Below are 20,804 nucleotides of genomic sequence, written 5' to 3' on the forward strand. Positions count from 1 at the left end.
TTTTCCTCAGATAATTCTTAAAATATGTTTCTCGGCAGGGTCGGATTTACTGTGAAACATACCATGCCCTGACATGGGGCCCCAGGGCCGGGCACTCGGCCAGCCCCCTCCATGGCAGGGAGACTTCAGGGGCAGAAGTTGTGGGGAGCAGGAAAGCAGGGAGGGAGGCTCGCCTGCAGCCTCAGGGGAGCAGGCGGGAGGTATAGATGGCGACGAGTGCCGTGAATGCGGGCCTAAGGATGCAGGAGGAGCACAGGGCGGCTGCGCATCCGGCCGGAGACAAACGGCACTTTGAAGGGGAAACTGTCACTTCTCTCTGGCCGCCAGCTGCATGGCTGTTCCCTGCTCCTCCTGAGTCCTCCGTCCCCAGTTCACGCCGCTCTCCGCTGCCTGGTGAGCAGCAGCTGGGTGCAGCCCATGGCGGGTGGCGGTGGCTGGGGGATGAGGCTGGCCGCCGGAACTGACACAGAGCCTGTGGGCAGGAGGGGCTGGCCAGGGGAGGGGGCTGGCCGCAGGAGCCGGCCGGGGGAGGTGAGCAGAGATGAGCACATGGAGGCACCAGGTCGCTCACGTGGCCACCGACGGAACCATGCTCCCCCCTCACCTTCAGGTGGGTGTTCAGCCCATGCGGGTATCTGCCCGCTTCTCTGGGCCAGCCAGAGTGGGGTCACTCGGGCACCCGAAGCTGTCCTCAGTGGCCATGGAGATCTTGGTATCTCCTCTCCTGTCTCCTTCTCCCGCTCCATGGCGGCACTGCTCACGCACTAGGCCCCCCAACCCTGCCCCTTCTGCCTGAGGCCCCGCCCCTTCTTAGGGCCCAGAGCCGCCCTCCCCACCCTTGCCCAGGGGCCGAGCAGTTCTGTCAGCAGCCCTGCCCTCACCCCTAGTTCCTGTGCCTATGGCCCCGCCTGCTGCCCTGCGACCATAGGCGCTGACTCCATGGGTACTCCGGGGCTGGAGCACCCACGGGGAAAAATTGGTGGGTACTCTGCACCCACCGGCAGCCAAGCTCCCCACTCTGCCCCAGCTCACCTCCGCCCTGCCTCCTCCTCCCCTAAGCGTGCTGCATCCCTGCTTCTCCTCCCAGTGCTTGCCAGCACGAAACAGCAGTTTTGTGAAATAACAAGCTCAGAGAGAGGGGGGAGGAGGCGGGGAAGAGGAGGGGCTGGGGTGGGAATTTGGGGAAGGAGTCCAATAGGGGCAGGGAGGGGTCAGAGTTGGGGAGGGGACTTTGGGAAAGGGGTTGGAATGGGGGTGGGGCAGGGGTGGAGTCAGAGTGTGGCCAGGGGGTGGGGGTCGAGCACTCACTGGCGCCAGAAGAAGTTGGCGCCTCTACCTGCAACCCACGCCCAGGTCTGGACCTGCACCAGGGAGGGACAGAGGCTGGCTTTCAGCACCCCACTATTAAAAATGTTCCAGTGCCACTGGTGTTAAATCTAATTGGGTTGTCCACGGCGCACCCAGGCCCACCTGTGGCTATGCCCCTGCTCTTTCAGACATTTTCAATCTGCCTAAAATCAAGGTCAGTTTTTTAGCAATAATGAACCGACACTATGAGTCTGGCAGTCAAAAACACACAAAAAATGAAGGCAAGGCAAAGACAATGAAGCTAAGCAAAAAGATAATTTGTCGTATTTTAAAAAGCTTGAAGTATTAAATAGTGGACATTCATCAAAAAGTATTGGGGAAGAAACATCTGAATTATCTGATCACTTGCTGAGTTGTGGGGATACCACGACGACTGCAAAAATTGAATAAGTGGACTCTGAAGTGTCAATGGAACTACAAAATATTGTTAATTTTGTCAAAGTAAGGGAAGAAACCTACCCTGAAGACATTGCATTATGGCCAAAATCGGTTTCAGTGGATATGATAGAATTTTTCTTAGTAAATAAACTGAAAAGCGTAGGTAATACAGAATATTTGAGAAAAAGAGTATGAGGTTGGAGGACGAACGCAATTTAGAGGTCTTCATGAGTCCCATTTTCTGAGGATAAAGAAAAATGGGATGACAGAAATGAGAAATTGGTTGATTTTTTTCCAGAAACCACCAAGGCAGTCTCCTGTTATGTTTGCAAATTATTCCCTGACCATAGTAAAGGAAAACAAACATTTGTTGATGGGCACTTTAACTGGAGAAACATTGCAAGACATATTGCTGATTGTGAAACTTCCAAAGCTCATATTAATGCTATGTGTAAGTTCGTTCACAGGTGTAAAGTACATGGAAGAATTGATTCTGTGTTATTATCGGCTCAGTTTGAAAAGGAGTGTTCTGATTGGAGGAAAGTGCTGAGACGTGTTGCCACAGTCAAACTGCGGTCTTCTTTAGGACTACCTCTAAGAGGACATGATGAGTCATCATTGTCAAATCGAAAAGGTAATTTTTTAACCTGCCTTGAATATCTTAGTGAATTTGACAATTTTCTCAATGAACATTTGAAAAATTATCAGTATTGTGGCTCAGGCAAAACCGATTTTTTCACTCACCAAACCTACAATGAATGCATCACTATAATGGCAGATTTCAGAGTAGCAGCCATGTTAGGCTGTATTCGCACAAGTACTCTTTTTCTATAATGGCAGAGCAGCTCAGAAACCAATTCACTGATGAAGTAAAGGATGCTGAGTACTATTCCATAATAGTCAATTCAACACCAGATGTGAGTCATGTAGACCAATTCACATTAATTTTAAGATGTGACCGGCCACGGTGAAGTTGTGGAGCAATTTCTTTGTTTTGTCCTGCTAAAATCCCACACTTCTGAATGTCGAGAGACAACTGTTTTGGAAATCATTGCAAATTTAGGTGTGGACATCAAAAATTGTCATGGGCAGAGCTCTGATAACGCCGCAAATATGGCAGGAAAATATTCAGGTCTACAGGCAAGACTGAACAATGCAAATCCCTCTGCTTTATTCATACCATGTTCCAGCCATTCCTAAAATGTAATCTGCAATGCTGCAGCCAAATCTTGTGAGGGAGCTTCACATTTTTTTGACTTTGTTCAAAACATGTATGCCTTTTTTTCAGTTTCCACACGTCGGTGGAGTATGCTACAATCATGCTTGGAGCAGGGAAATGGAAAACATTTGACAGTCAAAAGAATTTGTGACACCAGGTGGTCTGCTCGTGCAGATGCTGTTTTGGCTTTGAAAATGAGCTATGATGTTATTAAAAAAAACCTTATTAGACATAGCCACATCAAATTCTGAAAAGCCACATGCGAAAACTGAAGCAAAATCCTTAGCAGAAAAGTATTATATTGCTATTTTTACTCTTTTGTGGAACCGTTTACTTCACAGAATTAATGCCATCAGCAAATTGTTGCAAAAGGTTGATACAAATTTATTGAATGCTGCACAATATTTAGCCTTACAATAGTTACAAGTTTTGTCATGGAAGTTTGAAATGACTATAGCTTGGTGGAAGCAGAGGCACTAACATTAACAGGAAATATAGGTTCCTCTGATATATCTGATGAGAAGCATAAAAAAAACCAGGAAGTTATTTTTCAGTGAAACTAGAGACAAAGATCATCATTGAGAGAGACAATGTTATTTGTGACACACTAATAGTCTCCTTTTCTTTTTGCACTAACAATTTTATTTGAGCATAAGCTTTCGTGACCTGAAAGCTTATGCTCAAATAAATTGGTTAGTCTCTAAGGTGCCACAAGTACTCCTTTTCTTTTTGCGAATGCAGACTAACACGGCTGCTACTCTGAAATCAATAATAGTGCAATTGCAGAGGAGAGGTGAATCACTAAAGAAAAAACTGTTGATTTATTTTGCGTGTTTTTTGGCAGAAAACTAAATTAAGTTTTTAAGAAATTAAGTGAATTCTACTGAGGACATAGACATAAATCTTTTTGACGATAAATTGAAACATTTCATTCATTTTATCGAAAATGATGAGGTCTGTGCCTCAAGATCACCAGTCGATTTGTATAGACTTGTACATGACAGTTTGCAGGCAACCTTTCCAAATGTAGAAACCATTCAGAAAATATTTTTAATACCTGTCACAAATGCTTCTGGTGAACATTCTTTTCTGTATTGAAACCAATTAAAAATTATTTGTGAAATACGATGAGTCAGGAACATTTGACAAGTTCAGCAATATTGACAACTGAAAGTGCCTCTTTACAAAATATTACTTATGTTGACCTAATTGATGATTGTCTGAAAAAAAAGTTTAGAAAAAAAGCTATCTGAATAATTTTTTTTTTCAAATTGAATAAGTTTCTTCAGAGGAAGTTAACTTTTATTTTTCCATTCATGCCTCATCTATACTTTTTATTTATTTATTTATTTACACATTTTTCACATTAGCGTAATGCAAATACAAGCTTTCATCTGGACCAGAAGTTCTCAAACTGTGGGCCAAGAACTCCATTCAGGTGGACCGAGGAAAGGTTATGATGTTTTTTTTTATAAAGTGCTCTTATCTAAAGCACTTTACAATAGTTAGCTAATGGTACAAACAATATTTGGAAAGATTAAGTGGTCCGCTGAGACCCTCAGCACTTTTCAAGTGGTCTGTGAAAAGAAGTTAGACTACAAAAACAATCAGGGTACCTCCCTTTATTTTCATTTACTTCCTATTACTTATAATATAGGAGGAGGATGAAGAAAAAAGAATGAAAAACAGGGGGTGGGGAAAATAAGAGAGAAAGTTCTCTCTCATCTGGATCCTGTGGGGGACCCCAAAAAAATGAAACTGAGCATGGGCCCCACAAATTCTAAATCTGCCAGTGTTTCTTGGCCAACGTGTTACAGTTTCTTCAATTCAGTAAATCTTAATCCTTCTCCCCTTTATGTATGTGCAACATAAACTACCTTATAAACACTGCCACACAAAATACCAGCTGTGCATTCACACACATTTCCATGAGAAATCCAGCTTCCTTGTCATAGAAAATGGCCTTCTGCCAGCCTGATTCATTTCAGTGTCGCTGTCAAGGTTCTTGCCACAGAGCTTTTGTTTTAAACTATGGTGTCCCTTCACATTAACACCAAGATCAGTGGGGCTTTTCTCACTAGGGGTTGTATTCTTGTCTGGCAGCTTGTTTTAGCATAATACAAATTGCATTTTAACAAAAGCTGTGACAATATTATTTCCCCTACCACTGAACAGAAAAGACTATTTAATGGAGGGTTTTTTTAAATTACTTTCCAGTAATTTTAGTTTACATTAGAAATGGGACACGTTGGCGTGGGTTTAATTTTCTTTCACAAAACCTCACTTATATTTCTGGTTTGCAAGCATACACCCCACACCAAACCTAGTTTCAATTTTGAAGTCATTGCTGTAGAGATAAAGAACTTAATTTCGAAGTCTCCTTTGCTCACTTGTTATTCCAACTATATTAATAAATAAATAATAACAACAATACCTTTTCCCCACTGAAATAATTATTCTACCTATAGAACAATGGAAGGAGTCAACTAGAAGCCATGCAAACCTCATGCCAAAAGACAAAAAGCAGAGTATGAATCAGCTTTGCAGGGAGACATCCTTGCATTGCCCTGATTCAGCAAGGTATTTAGCACGAGTACTTTTAAGCATCTGAGCTGTCCCATTGACCAAGAACCACTTGTCCTTAAAATCAGGCACATACTTAAGTACCTTGTTAAATCAGGCCCTATAAGAGCATGTCATACTTTTGCTTTTATTCCTTGTCCTGTTCCTTATCACAGGAGCTACAGTCTCTGTTGCGTCTTATGGTTTCTTTCTAATTGCCTTCTTGTTTGAGCTCTCAGGTTTCACTCAGGTTATATTTTCAAGCTTTTGTCTACAACCATAAACAAAAACTTTTCAATTAAAGCTGAAATTCTCACCTAATCACATGCCTCCAGCAGCAAGGGCTTTGAGAAATACAACAAATATTAAGAGAGAGAATAAAAATAGCAAAAGTTGTCAGAGAATTTCCTTGCCTTCTTTCATACTGGTGGATTTTAATGTTTCCTTCCATTGACTTAGATTTCCTAATTCTCTACAATTCACTTTCCCAAAATATAATAACCTTGACAGCGACATTCTTTTAAAATATTCCTCACTATGCTAAATCCAATAAGCTTGTGGTTGCTGTTTCCAGGCTTTCCTATTATTCTTGCATTATTTCCTTCCTATTAATAAGCAGGAAGCCCTGAATATTGGTCTGGAATGTCCTTTGGCTGGAGAACCGAACACCTTCTGTCTTGAAGTTGTCTTCTTTGTAATTTAGGAGTATTTTTACCTCTAAGAAGAAGAATATTTGCCTTTTAAAATGCCAGGCCTATGAATTGCCAATGGAACTGGCTTACTCTGAAGGTTTAGCTCAAAGACATTTAAAATAGTTGCTATTGTTATGAAGTGGTTTGCACAATGTAATTGTTCAATGTTCCCTAATCAGTAAAGATAGCACGCTTGACTTGTACGGATACTTTGAGACCATTTTTTAGGGGGAAGCCTCAGATTGTTTTCCTGTTTCGCATCTGTATGATTCCGTTGGCATCCTTTCATTTGCGAGAAATGGTGGGAATTGCAGACTACGATGTAGATCAGGAGTGGGCAAACTTTTTGGCCCGAGGGCCACATCGGGGTTGCAAAACTGTATAGAGTGCCAGGAGGGAAGGCTGTGCCTCCTCAAACAGCCTGGCCCCCGCCCCCTATCCGCCCCCGCCCACTTCCTGCCCCGACTGCCTCCCCAACCCATCCAACCCCCCCTGCTCCTTGACTGCCCCGACCCCTATCCACACCCCCGCCCCCCACTTCCACCCATCCAACCACCCCCTGCTCCCGGTCCCTGACTGCCACCCGGGACCCCTTGCCCCTTATCCAATCCCCTGACCCCCTTACCATGCCGCTCAGAGCGGCATGTCTGGTAGCTGCGCCGCTCGGCCGGAGCCAGACATGCTGCCGTGCTGCCCTGCAGGAGCGCGCAGCTCCACCGCCCAGAGTGCTGCCCGCATGGCGGCGTGACTGCGGGGAAGGGGGAACAGCAGGGGAGGGGCCAGTGGGCTAGCCCTCCCAGCCGGGAGCTCAAGGGCCTGGCAAGACTGTCCAGCAGGCTGAATGTGTCCCACAGGCCGTAGTTTGCCCACCTCTGATGTAGATGGTTTGCAATATCTCATGTGACTGAATAGGCCAATCTGAGATTTACATGATCTTTGGCAGTTGTTGCAAATGTATGTATCTTAGTTGTGAGCTGCTTGCTTCCTATGGGCTCTTTTCTCCTCAAGCTGTAGGAGCCAGCTCCTGTCATGGCCTTTGACACTCTGATGGAGACTTGTTACGATCACTTGCCAAGATTTCCCTTTGGTCAGGATCAATTCCAAATTCCTTCATCTCTCACTTGCATGTGTCTTTATAGCAAAGCTTGGCAACGACCTGTTGTTCTTGTTCCCTCTGATAGCTCCCTGTATAGCATGTCCTTGGGTACGTGTCCGTCCTCCAACCTGTTCAGATGGCCCAGCCAGCACAGTAGTCTTTGCTTGAGCAGGGCTGTCACAGCTGGTCAACTAGCCCTTTGAAGAACCTCTGCATTGGTGACTTTATCTTGCCATTTGGTGTTAAGTATGTGGCATAAACAGCGTAGGTGGAAACTGTTCAACCTTTTCTTCTGATGAGCATAAGTTGTTCATGTTTCCCCACCATACATGAGAGCACTGAGGACGCAAGTTTGGTAGCCTGGGCTGTTCACGCACAGCCTCTGGCATGTAATCTGCTCCTTGGATTGTACAACGGAATGACACTAGCCAATATCTCTGGTCCCAGACACAACCCTAGGAACCTCCATCTTGCAGTGTCCAGTTATGCCCACTGGATGCTGCAAGCTTATATGAGTTCGCCAATTTAACAAAGAAATTGATATGTACCAGGCTTGTTATCCCAAGGAGAGTTTCTGACACATTTCAAACCAAACGCACTGCTTCAGGTAGAATAAACAAATTTATTAACTACAAAGATAGATTTTAAGTAATAGGCAGAAAAGTCAGAATGGTTACCAAAAGAAAAGAAAATAAGCACGCACTGTAAACTCTCAACCCTATTAGACTGGCAACATCTAGATTAAGCAGTTTTTCCTCACCCCACTGGATATTGCAGTCCTTAATACACAGGTTTGTTCCTTAAACCTGGGTCAATCTCCTCTGTTGGAGTCTTGTCGTCTTCTCAGTGTCTTAGTTGTTTCCAGCAAAGGTGGGGCCAGGAGAGGGGCCCAATATGTGTCCACTCTGTCTGTTTTATACCCTCAGTCCATGTGCTTGAGGCACACAAGTCCAGCCATGTCTGGGGGGCATTGCTGAGTCTCTCCAAGTGAGGCTGAGCAATTCCCCTGGTGTGGCCTCATGCAGGTGAGTCATTGCATTGTAGTTGCCTTGCTGGACAATGGCTGTTGATGGGTTGTTTGACACCCCGCCTGCGCGTTGGTTACTTTCCTTGCTGTTGCCTCTGGGGAGCTAATATCTGGCTGATTTCCCAATTTACAGTATGTTTTAGTGATCACCATACAACACAATTCTTATAACTTCATATGCATTAATGATACACATATATGGATAGAGAAATGACTTTCAGCAGATCATAACCTTTCCCCTGATACCTTACAAGGCATGCTTTATATGTAAGATCATGATTACATGAAAATGAGGAATATGGGGGTTACAGTACCCTCCCCCCAGGTATAGAATGTCACAGACCTAATTTTCTATTCAATTCTATAGAATTTTCATAAGGGGAGGCCCACATCCAAAGATAAAATTACTTCTCATGGATTTGGAGTGTGGCAGGAGCTTATATCTCCTAGGCTATTACTTTTCAAACTCTCTGATTCCTACTTTGATTTTTTGGCCTGTAACACTTGTGTTTAGTGGGACGTCTGCTTCTTTCTGATTGGTTTGTCCAGGATGGAGCTTACCTAGTTCTCTCAAGATATAAGTGTTTGCTACAGCCTAAAAAAAAAAAAAAAAAAAAACAACAGGGAGTTGGGAGGAAGATAGGACCTGCAAAGGCATAAGAGAAGCACCCTAGAAAACCTCCTGATTTTTAATTTTTGCAATGGGGCTGGAACAAGTTTCATAAATGCCAGATCTTCCATGGGTTTTCTGCTGGAGTTGGTGGGAGATAGGATAGTCACAGACATTTTGCATTGGGCCAGACAGGCATATATAATATAAAAAAGAACATTTTCATTCACACAAGATGGATGGTCCAACAGGACAATACTAGGAGTAATTAGATGAAGGAAGCAAAGAAAAAATTTAGGTTGAATATCAGTGGTTTGAGAGCATGGGGAAAATGATAAAAGTAAGGCCCATTCAGCTTTGGAATAGTCTCCAAAAATGAAGTGGTGGAAGCCCCACCACTTAGTCATTTCAAAATAGATTGGGCAAAACACTGAAGTTTAACTTCTTGTATCGTCAAGTAGTTGAACATAATGAGCTAATACGATGACATTTCCATCTTCAACTGCCAAATTTCTCTAATAAAAAACCTTTCTACGGTCATGGTGTATTCGCTCTTCTTGGGATACCTGGCAAAGTTAGTTCTCACCTGGCATGCTGGCAGAAACAGACTAATGTAATAATTCCAATAATGTTTGTAGCAGCAATATTTCAACACAGAAAGAAGCATCTCTAAGCATGGTAAAAATTCAAAAATCATGAAGAATAAAAAATTACTTACATGGAAAAATAAATTGCATTCAATTAATCTTATTCACTGCATACCCTGTGTGTTCTGAAAAGTTGTTGGCTTTAAATCAATATCAATTCATTCAAAGAAAAGAAATCAGGATTATAGACACAAATTTGATGATGATAAATTGCTTATTACTGTTTTATAGATGCATTAGTGGAATAAAACAGGATAGGAGCCAGGATTTCAGCTTGAGGAGTGACAATTTCCAGTTTTCCCTCAGTGAAGGAGCTAAAGTGAGTATGAAGTGGACAGCCTTTATGAAAATTCATGGGTGAGAGTTAGTCTTTAGAAAGATAATACTAAATCAAGCAGACTCAAACACAAAGGATGAAGGACAAACCTCAGAGTCAAGACTAGGTGTTAAGCAGCATTTTTAGATGAGAATTTTCTATTGGAGTAGCTCTGACTACAATGGAATGTTACACTGTATTATACTGTTCACCAGTAGGTGGAATTGTGTATAAAATACCTTACTGAAACCAATCTCCGCTATATCTGACAGACCATTAAAGAATCTTAGGACGAACACATCTGGCATGTATAAGCAGGCTCTGTAGCCAGTCCATATCTGGTACTGGAACATGACATGGTGTCAAAAGTAAATTAAGAACAGAAACAGAAGGAAAATAACAATGATCAACAAAATTGCAGACAAAAGGAACAAAGCAACACAGATTGCAGGATCTCAATATGCCATTCTTCAATGCCCCAGAGAATTTCAGCTTTGACAAACCTTTGGAATGAATAAACTGGAAACAAGATTTTGCATTGCTACCAAGATCCACAAGGAAACTGATAATATACAGGGTTTTCATTTTTCAATTTATGCTATGAGGAAGCAAGTAGAGCATATCTAAGGCAGTCACAAAAAGGACTATGAAAGGATTCTGGGTATGTTTGATGCATACCTTAAACCACATTTCTCTGAGGTATATGAAAGAATGTGTTTTCACCAGAGAATTCAAGAACGAGGAGAAAATGTTGAATGTTTTATAAGAGTGCTGCATACATTGGCTGCAAACTGTAATTTTGGGAATGCAAAACACAAAAATATCAGTGACAGGCTGGTTATTGGGATAACAGATGAAAACCTTTCACAGCAGCTACAACTGAAGAGAGATTTAACCCTATCCACAGCTATACAGAGAAAAAAACATTCTGAGCTGGTGAGATAGCAAAACCTACAGTAGCCTGACAAACCTGAAAAACCTGAAATTAGCTCAGAAACTAAACAGACACTTGAGTGTTAAAAGTCATTATCATAAAACCCGAGCGAAGGAGAGTGAACTTCCAGGCTCAGGGACAAATTCCAGCCTATGTACACAAGGTGTGGAAAGTCATATTCCAAGAGATGATGCATGTCCTGCTAAAGGCACATGATGTAATAAATACATGAAATATGGATGTTTTCCATATGTTTTCTGCACCAAAGCAGTCAGGGAGATGATTCAAGATGGACATTCAAGAGCCATTGATTCTGGGATCTATCACTTGTGATGACAGAGTCTTCCTGGAGAGTGAAAATGAATATTCATGGCAAGACTATTGACTTTAAAATTGACTAGGGAGCTGATGTAAGTCGCTTCTGAGATGCCTATGGCAATCACCATGAACCTCTCCTAGAGCTGAAAGAAGGCAGAACTGTTAATGAACACAGAGTTGTAGCTTTCAAGGACAATATTCTGGTATATGGATCTTCAATGGAGGCACACGACAAGACTCTCAATGAAGTCCCAAGCCTAATCAGTCAGTCTGGACTGAAGATAAACACCTACTCCAAATCAAGTTTTTGGGACAGAGAGAAAAAGATGGAATCAGTCCTAGCCCTGAGAAAGTAAAAGCAATTAGACAATTGAATGCACCAACTCATTTACCAGGACTGAGACATACATTGGGGATGGTAAGTTACCTTGGTCAATACCTACAAGACCTTTCTACAGTGATAAAACCACTGAATGAACAGTAAGTCCAGCGCACCTTGGCAATGGGGGCAAAATCAAGAAATTGCCTTCAAAAAGGTAAGAGAAATGATCGCAACTAGGGTTGCCAACTTTCTGATTGCAGAAAACTGAACAGCCTTGCCCTGTCCCCTACCCTGCTCCTTACCCAAGACTCCACCCCTGCCCTTTCTCCGAGGCCCTGCCCCGCTCACTCTATCCCCCCTCCCTCCATCACTCACTATCCCCCAACCTTGCTCACCCGCTCATTTTCACCGGGCTGGGGTGCAGAAGGAGGTGAGGGCTCTGCCTGGGGGTGTGGGCCAGGGATGAGGGGTTTGGGGTGCTGGAGGGGGCTCTAGGGTGGGGCGGAGGGGTTCAGAGTGCAGGAGGGGGCTCAGGGCTGGGACACGGGGTTGGGGTGCAGGCTCTGGGTGGCATTTACATCAGGCGGTTCACGGAAGTGGCCAGCATCTCCTTATGATTTCTATGTGCAGGGGTGGCCAGGGGGCTCTGTGCACTGCCCCTGTCTGCAGGAGACACCCCCACAGCTCTCATTGGCTACAGATCTTGGCCACTGGGAGCTGCGGTGCCATCACCTGCATGATGGGCACGGGCAGCGCACAGAGCCCCCCTGGCTACCCTGGTGCCTAAGAGCCAGAGGGACATGCTGCCCAGTTCCGGGAGCCATGCGGAGCCAGCCATTGCAGCCAATTGGATGTTTAGCAGCACAGTGAGCTGTGCTGACTGGAGCTGCCAGCGTCCCTTTTCGACCAGGTATTCCGATTAAAAGCCAGACATCTGGCAACCCTAAGCTCAACAGCTCCAGTTCTAAAGTTCTAGGATATCAATAAACTGACAGTGGTCAGTGCAGATGCAAGCTGCCATGGCCTAGGTGGTTGTAACGGGGTCCCTGCAGGGCCCTCCTGGCTCTTGCCCCCGCTGGGCTGAAAGTCACACAGAGACCTTGGTGTAGTCTCTGTGTGCTTTTATTTACAGGCTGTGCTCCCACCACCTTTCCACCATACACAGTCTCCTTCTTACAGTCCACAGGCAGGAGAGAAGGGGTAAACTCTCTCTCTCTGCTTGCCCTCACTGCCTGTCCTCTACTGCAGCTTCCCTCTTTCCAGCTCCTCTCCCTGGCATCCTTCCCCTGGGGTGCTTATCCAGCCCCAGCCTGATGAGGCAGCAGCTGTCCAGCTTCCCCAATCAGGGCCAGGTGGTCTACCCAGCTCCAATTCACCTCCCTTAATTGGAGCTGGAGTGACAGAGGGTTGGCTAAGCAGTTTTCTGCTTATCACCCTGCCACTGTGGTATATTGTTGCAACAACATGGGTCTGAGTGGAAGCCAGTTGCATTTTGTTCTTGCACACTCACAGAAGCAGAAAAATAATAAGCACAAATTGAAGTGGCATGCCTGGCAAGCTTATGGGCATGTGAGTACTTTTATCAGTGTAACAGATTCAGGCCACACAGATATCTGTAACAAACCATAAACCACTTGTAACCCCCATCCATAGAAAGACCTAAAGCATGCAGCATTGAGATGCTAACATCTATTGCTAAGGTAGGTTATAAGGTAATGCATTTTAACCCAATTGCTAAATATGTTCCAGGAGAAAATCTGGTAGTAGTGCACACACTGTCATGGAGATCATGTGATCTCAAAGATGATAGATGCTTTGGTCACATACAGATCAAAGTCAGAAAAGAGATTGCTTTTTGTAGCTGGAGTAATGTCAGGCACACAACTTCAGGAAGTTCTAATTAACATTAGGGAACAGCTGGCTTAAGTGTCTAAAGGACACTAAAGAAACGACAAGAGATAATTGTCTACACACCACAAAGTTAAGTGACTCAAAGGGACTCATGATTAGAGGCAATTTTATTGTAATTCCAAATGAAATAAGAGAAGAAATCTTAAACCTCATCCATGAAGGACATCAAGGATTAACTAAATGCCATGAATGGGCAAGCCAGTCTCTGTGGTGGCTGGGCATTAGCAAGGACAATGTACCTGTATGTGAACATTGCAGAATTCACAGACTAACACAAAGAACCGTTAGTAACACCACCTCTCTCAGACAGACCTTGGAAGAGACTAGCTGCAGATTTATGCAAATCTGAAGACATCATTAACTCGTCATCGTGGACTGTTTTTCCAGTTATATAGTTATATATTGTACTGGAAAGACATAACATGTTGCAGCATTATCAAGAAACTGAAGTGCATTTTTGCTTATTTCAGTATTTCAAAACAGCTAGTAATGGACAACCAATCACAATTCACTGCAGCAGAATTTAAGTCCTTCTGAACAAAATGTGATTTTGATCATATTACTAGCAGTCCACACTACCCACAAGCGAATGGAGTGGCAGAGAGAGCTATACAAACAGCCAAGAAAACCCTACAGCAGGTAGGTCTATTTCTTGCCCTTCTGACTTACAGATCAGCACCAATAGTGGCTACTGGATATAGCCCATCACAACTGATAGGAAAACAACTCAGACCTAGTGTTCCAACTTTGAAAAATCTATTTCCAAAGTAGCCTGACATGGAAGGAGTAGCCAAATCAGCTAAAAGGATTAAAAGAGCTTACGAACACTTTTAAATCAGACATCACTCAGACAGCTGCCAGGTCTAGAACCTGGTGACCATGTTCATGTCAAACTGGATGGAAAAAATGGATCGACAACTCCAAGTCTCTGCTGTTGGTCTCGATCACATATGATCTCGGCATGCAATTTCTTTCATAAAGAAAACAAATTCTGCACCCAGAACATATGACCTTGGGTAAGTAACTTAGGATATGTCTATAACTTAAACCACTATAGCAGCACAGATGCTAAATACTACAGCAATGAACTGCTTTATTACAGAAACGCTTATTAACAAACAGTACATGCACCTAGTTGGTTTTCTGCTTTGAACTTTATAACATTCTTTACAAAAGCCATTAGTTATAGACTACATTTTTCTTTTTAATTTCCCAAAATATCACTAGGTATTTGAAATCATTGTGACCACATTTCTCCATCATATCTCCCAATCCCAACGTGATTGTCAGTAGTAGGATCTACATGCTACACTTTACACCACTAACTAAAACTAGTTCATCAGCTCACTGGAATACTACTCTTTGGCTAGCCCTCAATGTGAGGAAGATGTCTGCCAAGGGGGTTCATTGGTGGGTTTTTGCAGATTTTCCCATAGGAGTGACTGGTGTATTCTTGGAGGAGATATAGTTGTTAACTGGAGTGTTGTGCTCTTTCTTTTCTCCTTTGTGGCTTCTCTGTCTCATGAGTTGCAAATATTTCATTTTATTACAAAAATTGTACAAAATGAAAAGGAAATACAGATATTTACTGTAAATGAATAATATTAGGTTTAACTATCCATCAATAGGTTATCATTTAGGACAATTTAGATAATTGTCTCGCAGGACATAAATCATGATAAATTTAGCAATTGATATCATTAGCATGCATGTATGCATTTATTTTCCAAACTGTGGTGGTAAGGAATTGTGCTCAAGAGTTTGTTTGGGGTTTTTTGGCATTTTTATTTAAAGATGTGCATTTTATACCCTACAGAAATCCATGGCACATTGGAAGGCAAAGAGATGGCAGATTGGTATACACAAAGATATCACAGAAAAGAAACATAATCTGGAGGCAGCATAATACAATGGTCACCAGGAAAAAGTCCCTAGCATGTAGACACCACTTTATTATGGGAAAGACAAATTTGGGCCATTGTCTCTGGGTTATGTAAGAAACATCAGAGGGTAGGGACGTTGCTCTTAAGCTACCAGCCTTTTCCAGGATTGCAAAATGCAAGAATACAAGAATGCTGCTTTTCAGTTAGAGTTCAGGAGTGAAATACCTGGTCCACTGAAATCAGTGGCAGTTTTGCTATTGATGTAAATGGGGCAAGAATTTCACCCCGATTTAATAAAATATAGGTTCTCCAGAAGCAATACGAAGTTTCCCTATGGTTCCTTTCTAGGTTCTAGCTTCCATTAGCTTTACCCTCCCAGCTTCTCTAGCTCTCAAGATCATAGCAAAGGTATTGCCTTCTGCTGCACTGGGTCCCAGTTTCTCCCCTCCTTGCTCAAGAGTGGCAGCAAATACTAAGAGTAGAATTTGTGCCACACTGCACCTGCAAAATATGAACAGGTGATGTGCAGAAGACAAAGCAGAACAAACAGGATAGGCTGAGGGCCTAAGGGACACTGCTGATATTTAAATATTTACTTATTTAATTTAAAACAGCATTTAACTCATCCAGACCATACAAACTATTCCCACCATTAGTCTATGTAAGCACATGCTCTCATTATGGATATTCCCAGGCCATACTTCAGCTTTCTACCCAGAGTACTTTTAGTGCTAGAACTGTTCAAAAAATGTTGCATGACTATTTTATCATAGAAAAAAAGGTATATTTAGGGCCAGGTTTTCATCTTACATAAATCAGCATTATGGAAATCAGTGAGAGTTTGGTCTTCTGTTTCCTTCTCCTTGCAACTGAAGTGTTTTTGTTCAGATTTTTGGAACAAGTTCTGGTCTTTGGGAAGACACCAGACCCAGAAGATTTCAGCTCAAAAAGGTGAAACATCTAGAAAGTTACCTTAAAAGGAATGAGAATGAAAGCGGTTTTGCTCGAGCAATCACTGTTGCTGCCTCTAGAACTGATTTTAGTTCTCACTACGCACAGCCTCATACTGAATAGCATCTGCATGATTAATCCCTGAGAGCAAAGGTATTTTAGGAGAAAGCTATCAATCTTCCAGCCTTCCACCTCCTGATGCTTATTTTCTGGTATAGCAATTTTAATTAAGCTACAGCATGTCAATATTCTGTACCGAGAGAGAGAGAGAATGAACAGCCCTAGGAGCACAGTGTGTTAAATAAGGGGATATATGCCACACGACAAACTGTAGCATTTGAGTTATTTGTCAGTTTTGGGTAAGCACAGAATACAAAATTGAGACCTAGCGTGAAATCCTGACTCCACTGAAGTCAATGGCAAAACTCCCATTGACCTCAATGGAGCCAGAATTTCACCTCTAGGAGGCAAGGCTGTTTTTCTGTTTGCCCTCTCTGGTCTGGCTCATGCCCAAGGCTTTCTGTGCACATGGAAGGGAGTGCACTCCCTCCATGGCTCCTTTTTGCCCTATGTGAAAGCCCATTTGCTGGACCCACACAGAGTTGAAGGGACTGGAAGAGGCAAGAAGAGCTTTACCAGAGAAAGTGCCACCTTTCACATCACCATTCCCTGCAATATGGGCAGGAGGTAACACGGATCTGAGCTCTCAATTCCCTCTCATTCTTTTCCATGCCTCTTACAGTGCAAGGGTACCCACCATTGACATAGTTCCTGTGAAGTTATGCTTTCAGGTCCAGGGGCTAGAAGCCAGTGAAGCAGCAGCCATCCTGGCAGTATGGGCTCCTGCCTTAGCACATACATCTTTAGGATCCAGAGAATTGAGGCCTCACCTGTCGCCCTAAGTCCCCAACCCTTTCTCTCAAGAGAAGGCAGTTCCAGGAAAACTCTGCAAAGTTTCCTCTCTCCTCCACTACCCTCCCCTGGGCTTCAAAGCAGGAAGAAGAGATCTGATCTATACTAGAGATACAAAATCCCAGGAGAGTAAAGAGTGATGCTGAGAACTAAGACTGAGAGGTAGGGGCTTAGACAGAAGCCTCATAGTTACTATTTTTTTAACTAAAGATAATTAGAATTACTGCCACTATAAGCTATTTTCTTACATAAGCAATAATAAGTATGTCATCGTTCAGGACTCTGGTATTAAAAATAGCAATATAAAAAATGCAGTGCAAGGGCTCCCCCACCCCTTTCTTTTTGTTTAATTTCTCCTTCATAAATGTACTTTGCATATTGTTAGTTAGGTTATAATGTGTGGGATGTGTTGTTGAGGTTGCCATGGTTTCTCATTTTTAATGAGCTCAGAGACTTTATTATCCAACTAAATACATTCATAATTACTACATTTCTTTTATACCAGAGTCCCTATCCCCATCTCTACCCTCTAAAAATTGCTGATGGTGAAGGTAAAGACAATAAAACACCAGAGAAAAGCCCACCCTCAAATAGCTGGCAAACAAAAGCTTGGAGAAGTAATAGGAGAACATTAGCACAGTTATTAAGCTTAAGGAACTATCCCATGTGGTTGTATCTGCCCTTTAAATCAAAGCTAAGCATCATATTCTATGAAAGTCTGAAAGATATAATTGTAAATCGTCTTCATTTTAAAAGATAACTAAAAAAGAAGACAGACACACATGCCATTGTTAATGCAAATGACTTTCACAAATAAATGTATAGAATATAAATATATAATAAAACAAGTGTTGCATTCTGTGGAAGAGGCTGAATTGCAATCCACTATCTGTATTTTATTTATATAATTTATATATAGTTGGATGTGACTGCAATAGAGTGAAAGTTACTGTCTGTTCCATTATTGAACTTCTACATTCTGTTTTTTGTTAAGGCCTACAATGCATTAACCAATCAGAGAACAGCTTGTCTTTAGAATGAGCACATTGGGACTGCTACCACATTGCTCCAGCAGGGCAGGAAATGGGGAGAACAGGCAGAGCCATAGCTCTGCCCTTCACCTTTCCACGTGCCACCAGTGGAGTTGGATGGTGAAGGGAAGGAGGATGTCATCAACCTTTAAAAGCATAGTAGAAAGTTATCCCCTCCCCACCCCATCAGAATAAAAACAGTCTGCTCTAGCAGGTGCTGTGCCTCCCTAAGACAAAATGTCTCCAGACGTTTCCCTGTAGAGAGGTGCAGCTCAGGCCTGCTGCAATGCCAGAATGTGGCTGAATACCACAATATAGCTCTATGTAAGAGACTTAGAAACCCTAACATGAAAGGTAATACAGAAATGCAAAATATTCATTCAGAAGTCATGAGTCTAGCACAAAAGAAAAAAAGGTTAACTTAAAGGTGTTGTGGTGTTTGTTTTTTAAACACAAATAAGCAGGTTATTTTTATTTGCTTTGAGTGGAGTATTTAGGGATTGTGTTTTCAAGTTTTTTTCCTTAACGATAAAGATTTGAAAAATTTGAAAGCTGAGATTCTCAAATGTTAACTGGACTGATCTTTTAAAAAAAGCCACCAAATATCATGAAACTTGCAATAAAATCATGCTGCTAGTTGCCAACACTATGTTTAGATTCAACTTTGGACTAAAGTTAGTTTTTACTTTATCCACCTATCCCTAGCTCATATTCAAATCTGCGTTTTTGATTTATATAGAGAGCCAGTATAGTGGAGATAAGGTTGAGAATGAGCAGAACTTTTTTAAATGGCTATTCTGAAGTCGCTTTGGTAACAACAGGGCTAAATTAATTTAAACTATCAGTCAGCTGCCCATTAAAAGTGAATTTATGGAAACCCAGCTAGTTCTGTTTAAGTAGCTGCTCTTTCAGGCTTCAGTACAATTTTCACAGCCAAATTCTGCTTCAAAAGTTTAATGTTAGCAATTCCAGATATTTCAAATGCTTCTGGTCATGAGTGATTGATTGCATCTGTAAATTAAAAACTCTAGGACACCAGTATCGACCAAGAGATAAAAGAAACTCCTTTAGAAAGATGTTAAAAAGCAGTATAAAATCATTTCAGAGAAAAAAAAAATCAATAGACTTGGCCTTACCTTTAAATCAGCCTTCACAAAACAAAGTGACTCTTAGTTTTGCTCTGTTTACTAGAAAGAAAAAAAATGTCAGCAAATGTTTTCCCAGACTAGGAGTTCTATGGTACATATACCCTTTAGATAACTGTATTGTTTCCCTGATGGGATAGTCCCCAATATTAATTTACCCAAATTTAAGAAAATGCAATGTAATAAGTTAAGCACTATTGTTGTTCCTAACAGAACTGTGTCTTTCTACAAAAACTATTTAACATTGCACTAGTAAACAACACTTTGAACCTAATCCAAAATCCAATGGAAAGCCCATCTTCAATGGGTTTCTGATCTGGCTTTTGGTGCTTGATCCTACACTATTCAAGTCAATGGGAGTTCTTCCACTGACAGATAGGAGCAGGATCATACACTGCATATTTACACATACTTTAAATATTTGTAATCTAAAATATTAGCCAGAATTCTACCATCAAATCCACATTGGGATCCCCAGATTTTGCTTTATTTCTTATTATTTTAAGGCAGCTGACAATCTCTGCACTTTGGCATTCATTACAGTGACTCTCCAGGTCTGTGTGTTTTCCTACTCTCCAATGATAGAGAATAGTTTGATGAAATGTAGGTGGAATTTAAAAAAATAAAGCCTCAATAATTACTCATTGTGGTGAATGTAAATGGTCAAAAAATAGAATTTATTGTATTGTCTTGGTGTTTCACTGGAACATTTTTTTCCCCAGGTGAACTTGATAACCAGCTTTGTTATGTTACATGCTATTGTTTGAAGCACACTGATCTGGAGGGACTATTTTGAGTTTAATGCCAACTTCAACTGAAATAACCTGCACTTCTGAGCCTCTATAGAAAATAATTGTTTATTATTTGTATTATGGTAGCAATCCGTGTGCTAGATGATATCCATGTAAAATTAGGAAGACAGTCCCTGTCCTGAAGATCTTGCAGTATAAGGCCCCAGCCCTGCAAACTCTTATGCACATGTTTAATTTTAATGGGAAATACTCATAGTGCATGATGAGACTACTCTTCATTCTCCCGGAGAGAAAGAAAGCAGTGACTCACCTCTGTACTACTGGGCATCTAAATAGCAACTCAGAATCATGTCTGCCTGATACTTGCCCTTGCAGCAGGTAAGGACACACCTCTGCTTCTGGAAGTGCAATACACAGAATGGCGAGGTCTCCTTTCACAGGCTACAACCAATTTTACACATTGCAATTTAGTCAGAGATCCAGATGTAAAATCTAACACTGAGGGATATTTTGCATAGACCAGTGAGAACCTTTGCGAATTCTGATTCTATAAACAAATGGAAGGATTGCAGTGGAAAATACAGCATTTTGTGGCACATAGGATGCATGTCATTTAACTCAAAGGCATGGCATTGGCTTTTCAGTTTTGACATGCGATTTAGGCTGCCATCCATCCCACAAGCTATCAGAAAGTGACATAAGTTCCACTGCCCTGTTAGTGCTCAGTTGT

At 42.1% G+C, this 20,804-nt stretch overlaps 1 long non-coding RNA gene across 1 annotated transcript; it reads left to right on the top strand.

The window, feature by feature from the left end:
* Nucleotides 1-2,267: 2,267 nt before the first annotated feature.
* On the top strand, nucleotides 2,268-15,278 carry LOC141993461 (uncharacterized). Its single transcript, XR_012640866.1, has 3 exons — nucleotides 2,268-2,380; nucleotides 9,831-9,918; nucleotides 15,217-15,278. It is a non-coding gene; the product is annotated as an uncharacterized LOC141993461 (long non-coding RNA).
* Nucleotides 15,279-20,804: the final 5,526 nt, after the last annotated feature.

This window comes from Natator depressus, chromosome 9 (genome assembly GCF_965152275.1).
Source record: "Natator depressus isolate rNatDep1 chromosome 9, rNatDep2.hap1, whole genome shotgun sequence".
Classification (NCBI taxonomy): Eukaryota; Metazoa; Chordata; order Testudines; family Cheloniidae; genus Natator; species Natator depressus.